General features: G+C 53.6%; 1 pseudogene; it reads left to right on the forward strand.

Moving 5' to 3' along the window:
• The first annotated feature begins 11,835 nt into the window (after positions 1–11,835).
• On the forward strand, positions 11,836–12,010 carry LOC142766560 (U2 spliceosomal RNA; annotated as a pseudogene).
• The last annotated feature ends 1,213 nt before the right edge of the window (positions 12,011–13,223 follow it).

A 13,223-nucleotide genomic window follows, 5' to 3' on the forward strand; every position in this document is an offset into this window, starting at 1 on the left:
GGTAGTCTTGGCCTTGCTGGCCCGACCGAAGGCCGCTAGGACTTTCCGGGAACAAAGGGCCAGACCAAAAGGGTTCAGCGCTCTACCGGCTGCTCAAGCATCCACCCTTCCTTGCCTAAGAGCTTGGCCAGTCGTCATGCCGTAGAGCCACGGAGGAGCTGCCTTGACAGAGGCCGGAAAAACAGGGGCGGAGTAGCACGTCCACCTAGGGTCCGGCAACCATGAGCTTTGTCGGGAGTGTTCTCTTGGTGACCACCCGCCAGCTAATAAGCGGCCCCTGAACACATAGATCAATACAGTGGTGTAGTGGGGTAAACCTTTAACCCAACACGGGGCGTCGCTCCCCCGCTGCCGCACCCCAAAGTGAGACTACCCACGAAATCCCAAAGGCACAGGCCACCGCGGGTTCAAAGACAGCAGACAGCCCTGCTGAATAGGCCAGGCGTTCAGGTGTGGAACAGCGTCGAGGCATAGAAGCAGGACCTAACCTCAGGACAGGAAAAAAACAGGTAAATTTTGGTGCAACTGATCAGTTAGCCTCCTGAGGAGCACGTCTTGGACGCAGCGCAGGTGCAAGAAGGAAGCATAAAAGAGAAGAGAGTGGAAAAGTAAAAGAGTGAAAAAGTGGTCCCTCTTCAAGAGGACGGGGCATCGAATCCCTGCCCGAGGGCCAAGCACATATAATCGCGAGGGGTACGACTACACTTTGATCTTAGCCAAAAGGCCGAGATGCGAGTTTGATCTTAGCCGAAAGGCCGAGAAGCACTCTGTCCGCTTGATGTTTCTTGTTTCGTTTACAAACATGTTAAATCTGAAACCTTCTGTTCCCTGACGTCGAAGCCATGCTTCATTGCTTGCAGGCGGACTCTCCATTACGCCCATGACGTCACAAAAAATGCTTGCCGGCGCACATTATTAGGCACGTGACGAAGAATCTACTGCACTTTTTTTTAAACTTATGCAAGGTCTACAATTCAAACTCGTGCATCAAAGCATGCAGGAAAAAAATGACTGTACGAAACGCGATTACGTCACCCATCTAACAATACATCTAAAATGGCTGCCCAGGCAAGACCTCTGCAAATACGACCACAATCATCGGCGAAAAGGTGCTGCCATTGGCTTCTTCAGCGCACGCAACATATGCCTTGCAAGTTCCGACGTGGCGGAACTTACAAGGAACTTGCAAGCCTCCCCCCCCCCCCCAGCTAAGGCATGCGTTTAGCGCTCGTGGCTGTTTTGCGATCCCGCTATGGCTCACCCCCCCCCCCCCCCGCACATACAACATCAGGTTATGTCTCGTCTTAAAACTGCATCTTGAAACGTCAGAGCCTCTGGGACAGAGCGAAACAGGAAAGCGTCCTAGCCTTCGCCCATGCTCAGGGAATCGAAGTCCTGTTCATCCAGGAGACAAACTTTCGGTCGCCGCTCGTGAAGGAGCTCGTGGGGATCTTAAGGCACCTGTTTCTAACAGATGTTTGGCTTCACGTTCTCGGCGACCTTTTCGTTCCAACGCGCTCCTCACAGCTCACTGCCACTCATATCAACTGGACCTACCTGCCCGAATTCCTGCTTTCCTCGGTGGATGCGTGTGTGGTTCTTTCTCCCCCTGCCATCCTCGCAAACCGATTGGCCCACATACCACTCGTCACCACAATGAGGTGTTGCCCCGGAACCCACAGCGGTAATCAGGGCTGGCAGCTCGACTCGGTCAGGTGAATCAGAGAGCGCATTCAGGCCTCAGTGTGGAACGTCACAGAAGTGACCCCAGAATCATGGAAAGCATTGAAAGTGGAGTGTAAGACAATAGTCCAGGTCTAGGGCAAAGCCCGGAAGCGCAGGGTTACAGACAGGCTGAATGAGACGCTACGCAGCATTCGTATCGTCAGGGGGGCGGGCACCTTAACGGACAGTACACGGAGCTACCTCGCTGCCCTGGAGGGCGAACATACCAGGCTACTCATACAAGGCATGCGGAGGCCACCCAACGACCAAGCCCCAATGAGGTGACCGGGAACAGCCGTGTTCCCATCACGCGGGTACGGCGCCCAGAGAACTCCTTCGCCACTGACCCAGAGAAATGGGCAGGACCTTCCGGGACTACTTCGCTGCCCTCTTTCGGGATACAGACCGCACTGGCTCTCTAGACGGGGAGCAACTGATTGAAGAGCTCTGGCATAACCTTGCGCGCTTAGAGCAGGACGAAACTGAAAGGTTGGTCAATGAGGCAACAGCAAAAAAAGTCAGAACCACTATCACAAACATACCACCAAACTCGTCCCCTGGCACGGACGGACTCACAGCTTCCTTTATTCCATTTTTTGGAATGAACTGGAGAACGCCCTCCTAATCATGGTTAACATGGTCCTTACCCACCACCGGAAACCACCATCCTTCAGCGAAGAGAGAATCGTCCTCCTCCTCAAGGAGGGCGCCCAGCAGGAGGAGCTGTTGGCCTGGCGTCCAGTCACCCTTGTGAACGTTGATTACAAGACAGTGGCTTTCCTGCTGAATAACCACCTTAAACCATTACTAAAGACCATAGTCTCAGCACAACAGATTTGCGCAGTGCTGGGCCACTCAATTTTCGCAAACTTGACGGTCACACAAGACGCTTTTGAATAATTCACTGCCAAATCTCTGTCGGGCACCTTCATATCACTGAAGCAAGCGAAGGCCTTCGATCGAATACATGCTCAATCGAGTGCAAGTAATGCTGGAACGCCAATTCGGTTTCCCCGCCCATTTTGTAAAGAGCATCGCCCTGGTGTACAGTGACCTGTCGTGCTACGTAGCCGCGAATGGTGACCCTTTGTCCAACTTCGTGTACGAGAGAGGTATCCGCCAGGGATGCCCACTTGGGCCCACCCTCTTCATACTCTCGCTTGAGCCGCTGCTGACAAGCATCGTGAACAACGACTGCTTCAGGGGCCTTCCACTAAGGGGGGAGGCCACAATCGAAGTGCTCTCCTATGCGGACGACGTTTCGTTGTTATTCCGTGACCCGGCAAGTTTACATGCCTTCTGGGAGACATTCGCACTCTGCGCGGATGCCTGGGGCGCAAAAACTCAATACAAAACAAGCGAATTCATCACCTTTGGCGCCTTCCCCCCTGATTCCCTGGGGGAGCTGTGTGCAGTGGACATCATCAAGGTGCTAGGCATTTACTTTTCTGGCGGCGGCGTGGCGGATAGAACATGGCAGCGGCCGGTAAAATGCCCACAAGCCGCAATAGAGCACCTGAGTCCCAAAGTCATGTCATTACGTGAAAAAGCCCTGGCGGCGACGACCTCCATTTGCACCTTTGTGTACTACACCAGTCGAGTCGCGGTGATGCCCGCCAAGACGGCGGCGAGGCTGATGAAAATGATCGGTGCCTTTTTATGATACGGCAAAGCCGCGCCCATCCGACGCACTCTGCTGCACCTCTTGACGGACGAGGGAGGTCTCGGATTATCCCACCCACCCTCTACTAGCAAGGTGCTGGCCTTGAAAACGGCTAGGGCATTGTTTCAATGAACAGAATACGTAGGGAGGGACATCATGCGCTACTGGTGCATCACAAACGCTGCCTTCCTGAATGCGGATCGTCCCCTCGCACCGCTCGCGGCAGCACCCTCGCGCTTTTACAAGGGCGCCGCTAACACGATGCGGATGCTAGAGAAAGATCCCCCGAATACGACATCGATAAAAACCCCACCAAATCGCATCGCGGAGGACATCGCGCAGCACCAGCTTACGCATGAATAGAGCAGGCGGTCCAAAAAATGGCAACGGAACGCACGTAAAGGTGGGAGGAGAATTCCCAAGCCAGTAGAAGACTTCACGTGGAGGAAGAATTGGGACATTCTACAAACCCGCCAGCGCCTTCACAGGCTAGGCATCGTACCCTCCCCCCGCTGTCCCAATTGCCGCTCCATCGAAACCCTAGCATACGCCCTGCACGAGTGCCCCACAGCGAAACCGGTGTGGCGGTTAGTGGCGGGGGAATTTCACATGCGACCCCCTCCAGCCCTGGCCAGCAACAGAGGCGCATTCGTCAAACTGGTCGTAGCATGCATGCTGTTCGTGCTCTAGAACCAGTGCTGCATCGCAAAAGCAAGGCATAAGCCAGCACGCCTGCCTTCCCCGCAGTCACCGCTGATACGCTTGATGTTGTGGCAGTACTTGTCTGATGACCTCGACGCTGGCGGCGAGGATAAATTCCTTCGCCGGTGGCACACAAGGTTTTTCCTGCTACAAAAAGGCAAGCTGCGCTTCCCAGTCACCCCCTTCTAACCGGCTGCTAAAATATGCACCAATATGCCTCTCGCTATGATGCTGACCACACAAGCATCTATGGTACTACGGGGTCTCCTGGACGAGCAGGCATCAGAGCCTAGTAAGGCACCTTCTAGACAAGCATGAGATCAGGGCGAAGGTGACCTACACCTGCACCTTCTGCTCCACTGCCGGCCTTGGTCTCCACCCTACACGCCAACCCTGCTTCACGAGAGGGGCACACGAGCTCTCGCCCCTTGACCTCTACAGGCACAAATGCCCAGAGTGTCCGGTCACCCTCACCTCCAGGAAGGGACTGGACAACCACCTGAGGAAGCATAAGAGGAAGCATGCGCATTAGACAACTCAGCAAACAGTGACTACAAGGGCTTCAAGGGCAGCACCTGCTGCAACTCCGACGGAAAGTTCCCACCGTGCCGCTGCCAGCAACAAGCCCCACGGACCACGACCCTTAGATTGTCGCAAATTTCAAACTCGTCCAGGTAGAGCCCTAGGATATGGTAGAGCCCTAATTGCATACCGCGCCCCACAGCTTGTAAATCATTTAGGTGAACCAATAAATTTTAACCTCTCAAAAATTCAAATCAAATATCAAATAAAATATCTCCTAAATAATTGAGTATAGTAAACTTCATGTTTCCTATAATATTCTGGCTAGGTTCCACATATACTCTCACCTTTAGGTACAAAACGTGTGTATATACAGTAGTATGTACGTACATATGGGCTGATCTAAGTATGAATATATGAGTGTATTATATGAATATATAAATATGTAAGTATGTGTTTTTCTGGATTTGCAATGATAAGAGCCTCGATATCTGACTCTGTGTGTCTATGCAGCCTATTTTATGTAATTATGACACCTATTTTCGCTTTTAAGTGAAGCCACGTAGCGAAGCCACGTCAAGGGAGTCAAATCGTCGACGTAAGCCAGCACATTGTGCTGCCTCTCCCCTCCTTGGACCGCCCGAATGACTGAATCAAGCACCAAGTTTAATAGCAGGCCGCTCAGTGGGCAGCCCTGTCTGATTCCGGCTGAGATGGTGACTGGGGCGGTTGTCGCAGCTTCGGGACAATCCGGGTCGCATTGTCTCGGTAGAGGTCTGCGACGATGGCGCAGAAGTCCTCTCCCGCACCTGCACCATGAAGGGAAACAATTAGTGCGTAGTGCAGCACTGAGCCGAATGCGTTGGCGAAGTCGTGAAAGGCCACGCAAAGGTCACCACTGCCGGCCCGCGCAGCGTCCAGGTGCTCCTGCAGCACGACGTTGTGTTTGAACACGCCGTCGAGCGGCAGGAACCCCTTGTGACACCTCGAGAGCACATCATGGTCACACACCCACTGCTGCATGCGGGAAGCAAGGCAGCCCGCGTACAGCTTGGAGCTAGTGCTTCCATGGGCAATGGGTCTTCAGTTCGTGACCTCACTCGGATCACCTTTCTTATGCATGAGAATGGTCCTGGTCCTCCTCTTCTTCCAGGCATCGGGCACTTGCTTGAACTGGAGGCACATGTTGAAAGCTGCAGAGAGAAAGAGACCATCAGGATCATGTTCCTTCCAATGACGGTAGGTGATCCTGTTACTGCCGGGGGCCGTGCTTTTGCATCTGCGAAGACGGGCCGCCCCCTCGTCGTTGGTGAATCGGGCGACGCAGATCTCTGCCATGTTGACCGGGTGAGCCTTGTTAAGGAGCAGATGAGTGTTCCCTTTCTTCGGTACACATGTTGCAGGAAAGTGCTGTTTCAGTTTTTCAAGCGGAACCTCACAGAGTTTCGTCTCGCCCTGCACGATGACATGAACAGCCCGAACGTGGTTGCGACGATACAAGCCCTGTATCTGTTGAGCGTTGTTCGGGTTGGTCGGGACATGGGGTTTCCCACCGGCAGGGTTGTCTGGAATTTTCGCCTCCTTCCTCACCGCCGAAACGGCCTCCTCCAGGATGAAAAGGAAGTCGTCCCAGCACTCAGCAGTAGCAGGCTCCTGAAGCAGTTGCCGGATTTGCTGGCTGTGCTCTGCTAGCACACTCGTGTCATCGATTGGCCCGGAGAGGGTGATATCGCCGGGGTCCTCTGTTTGTGGGGCGGAGTCGTGTGACTCGCCGGCTGCGTCGTTTAGTGAAGTTCCCTCGGATGACGTCAGTTGTGTGAAGGAGTCGACGCTGTCGGTGATTCTCCTGGCTGAAGGAGTTGATCGAGGGTCCTCCCGGGCTGTTGCTATGCTGTGCTGCAGTGCTCCTTGCTCGCTGGTTCTCGGAGTAGCAGGGCCTGCATCTGGGTCCTGCTGAAGAAGGAAATAACACGGTGCCCTTCTGGTGATGACTCCTCCTCGCTGGTTGCCGATGGAGTGGCAACATCCTTGGAGTTCTGGCTGGGAGAGCCAGGTATGCTACCTAGGTGAGAGGGAAGGGGATAAGGGCCCATTCCGGTGACGGTGGCCGGGAGTGCCGTGAGCTGCCGTGGTCTGCGTCACTGTGCGGAGACTCTGGCTGCCTCGGATTGGGCGAATGGAGGCCGCGTTTCCATCCTGCGAGCAAAACAGAACACATGAAGACCTGCTCCTCGCGGTGGAGGCCTTGCTAGGCGTGGGCGATTGGTTGCCCGTGGTTGCCGAAACCTCGTCAGTAACTTCCGGCAAGTCGCCCACAAGGGGGGAGAAAGGTGCTAGTGCCAGCTCCGGTGGTGTTGGAGGGTCCAGTGTTGTGCTCAATGTCGGGCTGTCCTCCCTGGATGGCGGTCTTGTCGAATTCGTTGAAATTGAAATTTGCAACAATCTAAGGGTCGTGGTCCGTGGGGCTTGTTGCTGGCAGTGGCACAGTGGGATCTTACCATTGGAGTTGCAGCAGGTGCTGCCCTTAAAGCCCTTGTAGTCACTGTTTGCTCAGTTGTCTAATGCGCATGCTTCCTCTTATGCTTCCTCAGGTGGTTGTCCAGTCCCTTCCTGGGGGTGAGGGTGACCGGACACTCTGGGCATTTGTGCCTATAGAGGTCAAGGGGCGAGAGCTCGTGTGCCCCTCTCGTGAAGTAGGGGTGGCGTGTAGGGTGGAGACCAAGGCCGGTGGTGGAGCAGAAGGTGCAGGTGTAGGTAACCGTCACCCTGATCCATGATCGTCTAGAAGGTGCCTTACTAGGCTCTGATGCCTGCTCGTCAAGGAGACCCAGTAGTAAAGTAGATGCTTGTGTGTTCAGCACCATAGAGAGAGGCAGATTGGTGCATATTTGTAGCAGCCGGATATAAGGGGATGACTGGGAAGCGCAGCTTGCCTTTTTGTAGCAGGAAAAACCTTGTGTGCCACCGGCGAAGGAATTTGTCCTCGCCGCCAGCGTCGAGGTCCTCAGACAAGTACTGCCGCAACATCAAGCGTATCAGCGGTGACTGCGGGGAAGGCAGGCGTGCTGGCTTATGCCTTGCTTCGGCGAGGCAGCCCTGGTTCTAGAGCACGTACACCATGCATGCTACGACCAGTTTGGTGAATGCGCCTCTGTTGCTGGCGAGAGCTGGAGGAGGTCGCATGTGAAATTCCCCCGCCACTAACTGCCACACCGGTTTCGCTGTGGGGCACTCGTGCAGGGCGTGGGCAAGGGTTTCGACGGAGCGGCAATTCAGACAGTGGGAGGAGGGTACGATGCCTAGCCTGTGAAGGCGCTGGCGGGTTTGTAGAATGTCCCAATTCTTCCTCCCCGTGAAGTCTTCTACTGGCTTGGGAATTCTCCTTCCACTATTACGCGCGTTCCGTTGCCATTTTTTGGACCTGCCTGCTCTCTTCATGCGTAAGCTGGTGCTGCGCGATGTCCTCCACGATGCGAGTGGGAGGGGTCTTTATCAAGTTCGTATTCGGGGGCATCTTTCTCTAGCATCCCCATCGTGTTAGCGGCGCCCTTGTGGAAGCGCGAGGGTGCTGCCGCGAGCGGTGCGAGGGGACGATCCGCATTCAGGAAGGCAGAGTTTGTGATGCACCAGTAGCGCATGATGTCCCTCCCTACGTAATCTGTTGATTGAAACAATGCACTAGCCATTTTCAAGGCCAGAACCTTGCTAGTAGAGGGCGGGTGGGATAATCCGAGGCCTCCCTCGTCCGTCGAGAGGTGCAGCAGAGTGCGTTGGATTGGCGCGGGTTTGGCATATCATAAAAAGGCACCGATCTTTTTGATCAGCCTCGTCGCTGTCTTGGCGGGCATCACAGCGACTCGACTGGTGTAGTACACAAAGGTGCAAATGGAGGTCGTCGCCGCCAGGGCTTTTTCGCGTAATGACATGACTTTGGGACTCAGGTGCTCTATTGCGGCTTGTGGGCATTTTACCGGCCGCTGCCATGTTCTATCCGCCACGCCGCCGCCAGAAAAGTAAATGACTAGCACCTTGATGATTTCCACTGCACACAGCTCGCCCAGGGAATCAGAGGGGAAGGCGCCAAAGGTGATGACTTTGCTTTTTTTGTGTTAAGTTTTTGCGCCCCAACATCCGCGCAGGGTGCGAATGTCTCCCAGAAGGCATGTAAACTTGCCGGGTCACGGAATAACAACGAAACGTCGTCCGCATAGGAGAGCACTTCGATTGTGGCCTCCCCCGTTAGTGGAAGGCCCCTGAAGCAGTCGTTGTTCACGATGCTTGTCAGCAGCGGCTCAAGCGAGAGTATGAAGAGGGTGGGCCCAAGTGGGCATCCCTGGCGGATACCTCTCTCGTACACGAAGTTGGACAAAGGGTCACCATTCGCGGCTACGTAGCACGACAGGTCACTGTACACCAGGGCGATGCTCTCCACAAAATGGGCGGGGAAACCGAATTGGCGTTCCAGCATTACTTGCACTCGATTGAGCATGTATTCGATCGAAGGCCTTCGCTTGCTTCAGTGATATGAAGGTGCCCGACAGAGATTTGGCAGTGAATTATTCAAAAGCGTCTTGTGTGACCGTCAAGTTTGCGAAAATTGAGTGGCCCAGCACTGCGCAAATCTGTTGTGCTGAGACTATGGTCTTTAGTAGTGGTTTAAGGCGGTTATTCAGCAGGGAAGCTGTCTTGTAATCATTGTCACAAGGGTGACTGGACGCCAGGCCAACAGCTCCTCCTGCTGGGCGCCCTCCTTGAGGAGGAAGACGATACTCCCTTCGCCGAAGGATGCTGGTTTACGGTGGTGGGTAACACCATGTTTACCATGAGTAAGAGGGCGTTCTCCAGTTTATTCTAAAAAGTGGAATAGAAGGAAGCTGTGAGTCCGTCTGTGCCAGGGTAGGAGTTCGGTGGCATGTTTGTGATGGTGGTTCTGACTTCTTTCGCTGTTGCCTTCTTGACCAACCTTTCAGTTTCGTCCTGCTCTAAGCGCGCAAGGTTATGACAGAGCTCTTCAATCAGTTGCTCCCCGTCTAGAGAGCCAGCGCGGTCTGTATCACGAAAGAGGGCAGCGAAGTAGTCCCGGAAGGTCCTGCCCATTTCTCTGGGTCAGTGGCGAAGGAGTTGTCTGGGCGTCGTAGCCGCGTGATGTGAACACGGCTGTTCCCGGTCACCTCATTCGGGCCTGGTCGTTGGGTGGCCTCCGCGTGCCTTGTTTGAGTAGCGTGGTATGTTCGCCCTCCAGAGCAGTGAGGTAGCCCCGCGTACAGTCCGTTAAGGTGCCCGCCTCCCTGACGATACGAACGCTGCGTAGCGTCTCATTCAGCCTGTCTATAACCCTGCGCTTCCGGGCTTTGCCCTAAACCTGGAGAATTGTCTTCCACTCCGCTTTCAATGCTTCCCATGATTTTGGGGTCAATTCTGTGACGTTCCACACTGAGGCCTGAATGCGCTCTCTGATTCGCTCGACCGAGTCGAGCTGCCAGCCCTGATTACCGCTGTGGGTTCCGGGGCAACACCTCATTGTGGTGACGAGTGGTATGTGGGCCAATCGGTTTGCGAGGATGGCAGGGGGAGACAGGACCTCACACGCATCCACCGAGGAAAGCAGATAGTCGGGCAGGTAGGTCCAGTTGATACGAGTGGCAGTGAGCTGTGAGGAGTGCGTTGGAACGAAGAGGTCGCCGAGGACATGAAGCCAAACATCTGTTAGAAACAGGTGCCTTAAGATCCCCACGAGCTCCTTCACGAGTGGCGACCGAAAGTTTGTGTCCTGGACGAACAGGACATCGATTAAGATCCCCACGAGCTCCTTCACGAGTGGCGACCGAAAGTTTGTCTCCTGGACGAACAGGACATCGATTCCCTGAGTATGGGCGAAGGCTAGGACGCTTTCCTGTTTCGCTCTGTCCCAGAGGCCCCTGACGTTTCAAGATGCAATTTTAAGACGAGACATAGCCTGATGTTGTAAGTGCGGGGGGGTGGGGTGAGCCTTAGCGTGATCGCCAAACAGCCGCGAGCGCTAAACGCATGCCTTTGCTGGGGGGGGGGGGGGGGAGGCTTGCAAGGCATATGTTGCGCGCGCTGAAGAAGCCAATGGCAGCACCTTTTCGCCGATGATGGTGGTCGTATTTGCAGAGGTCTTGCCTGGGCAGCCATTGTAGATGTAATGTTAGATGGGTGACGTAATAGCATTTGCTACAGTCATTTTTTTCCTGCATGCTTTGATGCACGAGTTTGAATTGTAGACCTTGCATAAGTTTAAAAAGAAGTTCAGTAGCATCTTCGTCACGTGCATGATAATGTGCGCCGGCAAGCATTTTTTGTGACGTCATGGGCGTAATGGAGAGTCCGCCTGCAAGCAATGAAGCATGGCTTCGACGTCAGGGAAGAGAAGGTTTCAGATTTAACATGTTTGTAAACGAAACAAGAAACATCAAGCGGACAGAGCGCTTCTCGGCCTTTTGGCTAAGATCAAACTCGCATCTCGGCCTTTTGGCTAAGATCAAAGTGCCCCTCGCGATTACATGTGCTTCGCCCTCAGGCAGGGATTGGATGCCCCGTCATCTTGACGGTTGCCCCGTCCTCTTTTTCAATCTTTTACTTTTCCACTCTCTTCTCTTTTATGATTCCTTCTTGCAGTTGCGCTGCGTCCAAGACGTGCTCCTCAGGGAGCTAACTGATCAGTTGCACCGCCATTTACCTGTTCATCCCCAGTCCTGAGGTTAGGTCCTGCTTCTATGGCTCGATACTGTTCCACACCTGAACGCCTGGCCTATTCAGGCGGGCTGTCTGCTGTCTTTGAACCCGCGGTGGCCTGTGCCTTTGGGATTTCGTGGGTAGTCTCACTTTGGGGTGCGGCAGCGGGAGAGTGACGCCCTGGGTTAGGTTAAAGGTTTACCCCACTACACCACTGTGTTGACCTATGTGTTCAGAGGCCGCTTATTAGCTGGTGGGTGGTCACCCAAGAGGACACTCCCGACTAAGCTCAAGGTTCCCGGTCCCTAGGTGGACGTGCTACTCCGCCCCTGTTTTTCCGGCCTCTGTCAAGGCAGCTCCTATGTGGCTCTACCCCATGACGACTGGCCAAGCTCCTAGGCAAGGAAGGGTGGATGCTTAAGCAGCCGGTAGGGCGCTGAACCCTTTGGTTCAGGCCCTTTGTTTCTGGAAGGTCCTAGCGGCCTTCGGTCGGGCCAGCAAGGCCAAAACTACCATTTCCTCTATGGGTTGCTTGTTTTGATAACCACTCTCTGTTCTAATGAGCTTACTTGTGATACGAATTCTGTTTGTATCCAAGATATTAACCTTATTTTTACAATGCGGAGCAAAGATTGAAGCTTGCTTCAACTCCGCCACGGGTTGGTCCGATATTGCACGATCTTCGGGCTCAGCCCACTCGCCCCTGCGGGGGCGATTGCAATACTATTCTCAATAAATAGGTCGTGTCTGGATTCACCAAGGATATTGGGGTAAACCGCGATGGGGCGGTGACTATCCGAAGCCTTGGTGTGACACCGCCCCAGTTGACGCGGTATTTGCCGCCTTTCGCCCGCGTGCGGAAGTGCGCTAGCTATGTTCACACTTACAATTGCTTTGGAAAAGTAAATCTTTGTGTGGTAAGTGTATATTCGGGAGCCGTATTTTTTCTGTTAACGCAAACAATCTCTAATTTTTTTTTCTCTATCCCAAATATTAAAGATATTGAGTAGTTTGTTACTGCTCTTTCAAAGGAAATCTGAAACTGTGTATGTGACCGAACAGCCTTTTTTAGCTATTTCCACTTTTTTAGTTTGCGCATTTCAGAAAAAAAACGAAACAGCTTCTATTGCGTGTTGGTGTTTCTGTTTACAGTTGCAGTGACAAGCGAAGGCATTTTTATTTCACGTCTTCACGAGACGTCTCACCCGGAATTGGTGTACTCTCACGACGTCTTCACATGTACAGTGTTCCCCATCACAAAATAAAATCGCGAGGAATAGCAGAAGACGCACCCCGCACGCACATTCAGCGCGGTGGAGCGGCAAAGCCCCGACGTGCGTGCGTCCGGGTGCTCTTCTTGCGTCCAACGACCTGGGTCCCAGCTTGCGCTAGCGGTTGTTGTAACTCGTTGCTATGCGGTTAGTTACCTCGCTGGCGCACTCGGCCATCGCCTTGTTGATCACACAGTACACGTCTGGACATCATCTCGAGCATACCAGCTTATCCGTTGTTGGTTCTCATTAATTACAATCAACGTCCTCGCATGCTGCCTGAATGGAACGGCCAGTTCAGAAAGTAGCAAGAGAACTGTACACTTTACATACGGACGCATGACACACGTACCTGAAGTGAAGTGGAACCCAGGACGTGTGAGATAGCGACCCGGGCGCGCTTCGTTGTGCTTTGCTTCTGTATCTTCTGGGGACTCCTCACAGCTTTACAAAGCCGAATATGTAAAAGGTGAAAAAGCAGAACAACAAAGCGGCCAATCCCCCCAATGGTTGTGAGCCACCAGTTAAGGCCAACAAATACAGGCAATACAATCGAGCGCAGTGACGAAGCAGTGGATCAGCGGTATCGTAGTACGGCAATATAATTACTGAATATGGCGACACGTTGCCGTACGGTTGCATTT

This window comes from Rhipicephalus microplus, chromosome 6 (genome assembly GCF_043290135.1).
Source record: "Rhipicephalus microplus isolate Deutch F79 chromosome 6, USDA_Rmic, whole genome shotgun sequence".
NCBI lineage: Eukaryota > Metazoa > Arthropoda > Arachnida > Ixodida > Ixodidae > Rhipicephalus > Rhipicephalus microplus.